Below are 6,000 nucleotides of genomic sequence, written 5' to 3' on the forward strand. Positions count from 1 at the left end.
CGACACAAACAGGACAGAAAGAAAATGGAGGTAATTGCAACTTCACATGTGGCTACAAACAAAGAACTTCTAAATAGTCAAGACCTCCCACTCTCATAGGCTTCTGGTTTCACAGGGGGAACTTACTCCACTTACTATATTCCGCAATGGCCTTATAAAGCTCAGCCTATAATGGTACATTTCATCGGGTAAAGATTTTAACCCAATTAAACATTTAGGCAACCATTTCTTCTGCTAATTTGAGCTTGAGCCATAGTATTAGTTATAAGATAAGAGGAGTGTATCCTATTTTTTTATCTCTGTTGACTAAAGGTCAAAACTGTTGTTTTTTTATTAACACATTATTCTATATATTACAAACTAAAATGTGGGGTTGTAGAGGCTTTAATTGCTGTTGGTGGTGGTGACTAATGAACTTCACGGTTATTTATAAATGAAGGAAATTAATTTCCTACATTTTAAAAATTTGAATTGATTACAATTCAACTATTCAAAGGCTCAGAAGTTCATTTTTCCACCTCAAGTCATCACACAAGATCAGAACTAAGTGAAAAAGGAAAACCGTGCATCGCAGACTAGTCAAATGTAATCAAATGTGCCAGACAGCCGTCATGTCTTCAAAGTTTCATACCTGGAAACATAGTGGCTGCAACTTTCTGATCTCTTTTTTGAAATAGACACCCTGTTGCCCTTTACTCAGACCACACCAGAAAATTGTTTCTTTATTTTTTTTTGCCCCCCAATACCATCATTTTCTTACTCAATAACAAATCCCCCACACACCTCATGCTCCTGCCTGTTATTGCCCTTTTGCCTCCAGCCATCACCTTGTACATCGCTGTGAAAGCTGTTTGGACTTCACAGAAGAAGCCTGAACAGCAGCTGCATTCGGGCCCTTCTGGTCAGTTCGCATCAAAGCAATGACAACATCCCTCCTGCCAGCAGCTCTGTCTCCTGCTGGACACATCTGTCAACAGTCATCTGTGATTTCTGATCATTTCCACCTTTATGGCTCGACTCCTCTGCTGTGATTCACCTAAAAACTGGCCAGGAATCAAGAAAAACTCTTAAATCTGCTTGGAGTGAATCCTTCAGACTCAGTAGATTTTAGGTACTGCAGCTTGCATTATAAATATGAGCAAAGGAAATACAGAAACTGCAGAGGAATTTGAAAAAAGTAGCATATAGTGAGTGATCAGACATATTTTTGAATGCCTCTTCTTTACTGCTAAATACAGTTACAAGCAAAAACTCTTTAGCCCCATTGTGTATTAGGTTTGTTGGCATAAATTCAATGTCCAGCAGGTTTATCACCAAAGCCTACATTGCACACTGAAATAGCTGCCAAATGGGCCTTTATTATGGAAGAAGTTTGTCTAGCTTTGTCCAGTAAACTTTGCATAAAACAGCACCTCAAAGTGTGTAACTATAAGTACACTTCTTTCTAACTACCTTAGTCAAGTCCCACCACAGCTTCTCCATATTAATGGTTCAGACAGACACTATCTATCCTCTTCTGAAACCCAAAGCCAATATTCTGAGGTATGCTTGGGTCACTGTACTACTACTGAAAGGTCCATCAATGATTCCTCACTGACAGCATTACATTTTCTTCCAGGATTTCTGATATTTTACTTACTACATGTTGCCTGTTATACTTTGTAGGCTTTTGCATTACCTGAGGAATCAAAGAAGTCTCTGACATCATTGAGCCATGATCATGCTTTACTATACGTCGGTTTATTCTTCCTTCTCCAGACACATTTCTAACCCATAGGCCAAAAGTTCTAGTTTTGTTTTGTCCCCCCAAAGATCTGTGTCATCATTTCAATCATCATCAGTAATGAGTCACAGCACTTCGATAAATCATATGGTCTTGGGAATAAATTCAGGAACAGGTTTCATTTCAGCCAGTGAAACTGCTAGTCAGTGACTGAAACTGGCAGGGCTCTCTTAGGTTTGGCCCTGTTACATAGTGCCAGCAGGCACTGAAGGCAGGAAATGAAGGAGAGATGGATGCAGCAATGGTTCCCAACAGACTTCTACCCGCAGACATTGTAGTTTATTGTTGTGTTAGCCAAAGGAAATTATTATGAAGTAGTAAAATTTAAGTAAAAAAGTGTTGTTAAATGTATTTATCCTGCCAGGTAGTATTATAAGTTTCCTGCCAGCAAGCAGAATAAACACTAAGCGGTATCTTTTGGGACCAGTTTTGATTATTTATACTGGGATGAAGGCTTTTTGAGAAACCTCCAGGGTACCACAAAACCCCCTCTTTTACCCTGCAGGGAGAGCCAACTGGAGCCTCCTTTCAGGATGATAATAAAGTATAATACTGATATCCTACTTTAAGGAAAAACAAACAAAAACCAAACAGCAGCATACACTTTATGCTCCTTTCCCAACAGACTCTCTATATGCCCCTTGTCTGCCACACAAAGTGCTATAAACACTAACATCTTTTTAAAAGACTTTCACCTTTTCATTACACTGCCTTTGAACTCTCCAGCAGATAAACTTAACTGTTTATCTCACTTACTAGTAGATGGATATCAGCTGTCTTGCAGCTGCATCCCATCTCGCAACTTAACACGTGAATATTCCTGATGAATATTTTGCCATATATGATGTAGATGCTCCCGCTGCTGTTTGGGAATGGTGCATATGTGAGAGAGAGGAATGACCCTTTCATACAGCTTCTCTGGCATCCCAGGAATGTATGGTGTGCCCAGCACCAACCGCACGACCTTACAAACACAAACCCCCCTTTCCTCTTACTGCACACTCATGAAGCACAACACAAATGCAATCCATAACATGACATCCGCCAGCCAAGAGGAAAAGAAGCGGGAGGGGAAAAAGAGACTAAAAAGGAGAATTCATTCATGCACGAGAGAGAGAGAGGGAGCAGCTTAATATCCTATTTTCCTGCTTTCCATAAGAGAATTGTCTAAGTTTATATCTTGAGAGTTAATGTAAGGTTACAACAAGAGAAACAAACAAAAAAATACAATTTTTAGAAGAAATGTATTGATCTCATGGCAGTAGAGTGTGTTTTAATGTTACAGTGACTAAACACAGTGGTACAAAACAGTCTGTTTTACAAATGTAGCCAATCGTCATATTTGCGGGACTGATGGAGTCTCATGCAGAGGCACCTCCAGAATTTTTTCATAGAGGGCCACTAAAAATACTGGGGTCCCACACCAAAAACAGAAATTCCAGTTTTACCATGCTGTTGTCAAATATATTTTTGGGGGGTGGCTAGTTTTGTTTTGTTTTGTTTTGTTTTTTTAATCTACCATGTCCAAGCAATGCAGGCACACATACGTACATGCATTAATATGTAGAATATGCAGTAAATTCTGATAAAACAGAGACAATTCAATCAATAACAGGGACAAACAACCTCACTATGAGCTCATATGGTAGGTTTTATCTTAACTTTAGTAAATAAAACTGTGGCAAATGGGGTTGGTTGATGATTCACCAGGAGAGACGAGAACAAAACTTGCTGATACAGCGCCAGGCTCCTATTGGGCCCTGTGTGATGCAGAGACACAAAGTCGTTTATTTTTCCACTTGTTGATTGTCTGCTGCTTCTATGACCTGCGTGGATTTGGTTTATCTGGTCCACATATCATGTCAGTGAGGATGACTGTTTAACCTGCCAGCCTGTTTTTCCTGTTTGATTACCTCAGTTGGCTCCTCGTTTTTCACCACAGAGCAGACAATTCCAATGTTTCTACAACTAGCAGCAGACAGAAGAAGATGCTTTTTATTAAAGCTGTTCTGGAAACCCGAAAAAGTAAACACAACTTAAACATTTTCTGCTAGAAAAGCTAATTACTTCCTTTCACCTGTCCCTTTGGGCTTTGGTTTGTATAATTTTAAAATTATCAGGGACCTAACAAGGTATTTTAAAACCATGTTATCTCAACACTGTTAGATTCATATTCAGCACATATGCTGTGTTTTTGTTCACAATGAACAATCACTCAAAGAAAACACACACATGTCCAATTTTTTCCAGTAAACTTGCCATTTGTTTCTTTCAGATTCAGTTGAGGCTGTAATTTAGATATTAGTTGTAATTACAATAGTTGTAGTAGTTGTCGTAATTACAGATATTAGTCAGTTAGCTACTATCTAACAAAAATATAACTTTTCAATATGGCTGTACTGATTGTGAAATTCTGAGCTGATACTGTTAAAAGACTTTGGCCTAAATCCTATCCTCATGTACCCACAGTTTATTTAAATGTACTTTTCTTGTTATTTGTTCCCACTTCTGTGCTATAAACACTAACATCTTTTTAAAAGACTTTCACCTTTTCATTACACTGCCTTTGAACTCTCCAGCAGATAAACTTAACTGTTTATCTCACTTACTAGTAGATGGATATCAGCTGTCTTGCAGCTGCATCCCATCTCGCAACTTAACACGTGAATATTCCTGATGAATATTTTGCCATATATGATGTAGATGCTCCCGCTGCTGTTTGGGAATGGTGCATATGTGAGAGAGAGGAATGACCCTTTCATACAGCTTCTCTGGCATCCCAGGAATGTATGGTGTGCCCAGCACCAACCGCACGACCTTACAAACACAAACCCCCCTTTCCTCTTACTGCACACTCATGAAGCACAACACAAATGCAATCCATAACATGACATCCGCCAGCCAAGAGGAAAAGAAGCGGGAGGGGAAAAAGAGACTAAAAAGGAGAATTCATTCATGCACGAGAGAGAGAGAGAGAGGGAGCAGCTTAATATCCTATTTTCCTGCTTTAGCCTGCCCACACAAACAACTCAGTCCTCCTTCACAGGTGAAAACGGAAGTTCACCGTGATCCTGATTATCAGGAACCAGCTGAACTTATCGGAAAGCAGACTAGCAGACTCAGAGTTACCAGAACCCGTTTGTCTCCTGGGTGTGCAAATGAGCCATCCTGTGAGCTTATGAGATCTTAGCAAAGAAAGACAGTTTGAACCTAAAGTTAGCTTCACATTTTAATTGTTTAACAACTTTCACAAGTGGCCCTCAGATTTTTTTTCCACAGCTCAGACACGATTCGCTTTAGTCTACGCTTTGAGTGATTCATCAGCTAACACACAAACACAAGGAGAGCAGACTCAAGGAGGCTGCTCCGGTATCCTCACACCCGGACTGGCCGGACCGACCAGAGCGCAGCTAACGCTAGCCTCCGTTAGCGGCTCAGCGGGGAGCGGAGACGCGCCACAAGCTAACCCACAGCACGGTCCGGTAACCGAAGTCAGAGCCACGCGGGGATACTCACCAGGGATGTCCCAGGAAAACTTTTTCTGCCGACCCCGCGACGTACTTGGAAACTCTCCAAAAATCAGAAGGGCGGGAGCGGACTAACTTCAGGGCAAACTGTGTGATATTAGCCGAAGTCTTACTTTCCCGACGCCATGTTGAACAGAGGAAACTGGAACATCCGGGAAACTGAAACCAATCTCCATGGAAACCGAGTTAGCGACGGGCTACCGGGAGACGACTCTTCTTCGGCTTTTTTTTTTTTTCTTCTTTGTGGTTGGTAAACATTACCGCCCACCGGTAGACTGCACTATTTTTATTCTTTATCCCGCTGCTGTAACACAATGATATGTTCACATATGGCTTCTTCTTGGCATGACAAAGATTTGCTCTGCACTCTCCATATACCTTACATCCAGCTGCTTTAAAATCACCAGCTAACCTAACATGCATGTCTTTGGACTGTTTGAGGAAGCTGGAGTAACAGAAGAGATCCCACGAGGGCACAGGGAGAACATCTAAACTCCAAACCTCCAGAAAGGTCTCAGCCAACCTGGGAATTTGAACCTTTCAGTAAACCCCTTTGCTAACCACTTCAAGATGCTTTCCATAAGAGAATTGTCTAAGTTTATATCTTGAGAGTTAATGTAAGGTTACAACAAGAGAAACAAACAAAAAAATACAATTTTTAGAAGAAATGTATTGATCTCATGGCAGTAG

General features: G+C 40.6%; 1 protein-coding gene across 1 annotated transcript in view; it reads right to left on the reverse strand.

Annotated features, from left to right (window-relative positions):
• Positions 1–5,454, reverse strand: part of pak4 (p21 protein (Cdc42/Rac)-activated kinase 4) — a 49,828-nt gene extending 44,374 nt beyond the window's left edge. The window contains exon 1 of the mRNA XM_080889551.1: positions 5,300–5,454. The gene's annotated coding sequence lies outside the window, so the exon portion shown is untranslated. The remainder of the gene's footprint in view (positions 1–5,299) is intronic.
• Positions 5,455–6,000: the final 546 nt, after the last annotated feature.

This window comes from Rhamphochromis sp. 'chilingali' (genome assembly GCF_963969265.1).
Source record: "Rhamphochromis sp. 'chilingali' genome assembly, chromosome: 8".
NCBI lineage: Eukaryota > Metazoa > Chordata > Actinopteri > Cichliformes > Cichlidae > Rhamphochromis > Rhamphochromis sp. 'chilingali'.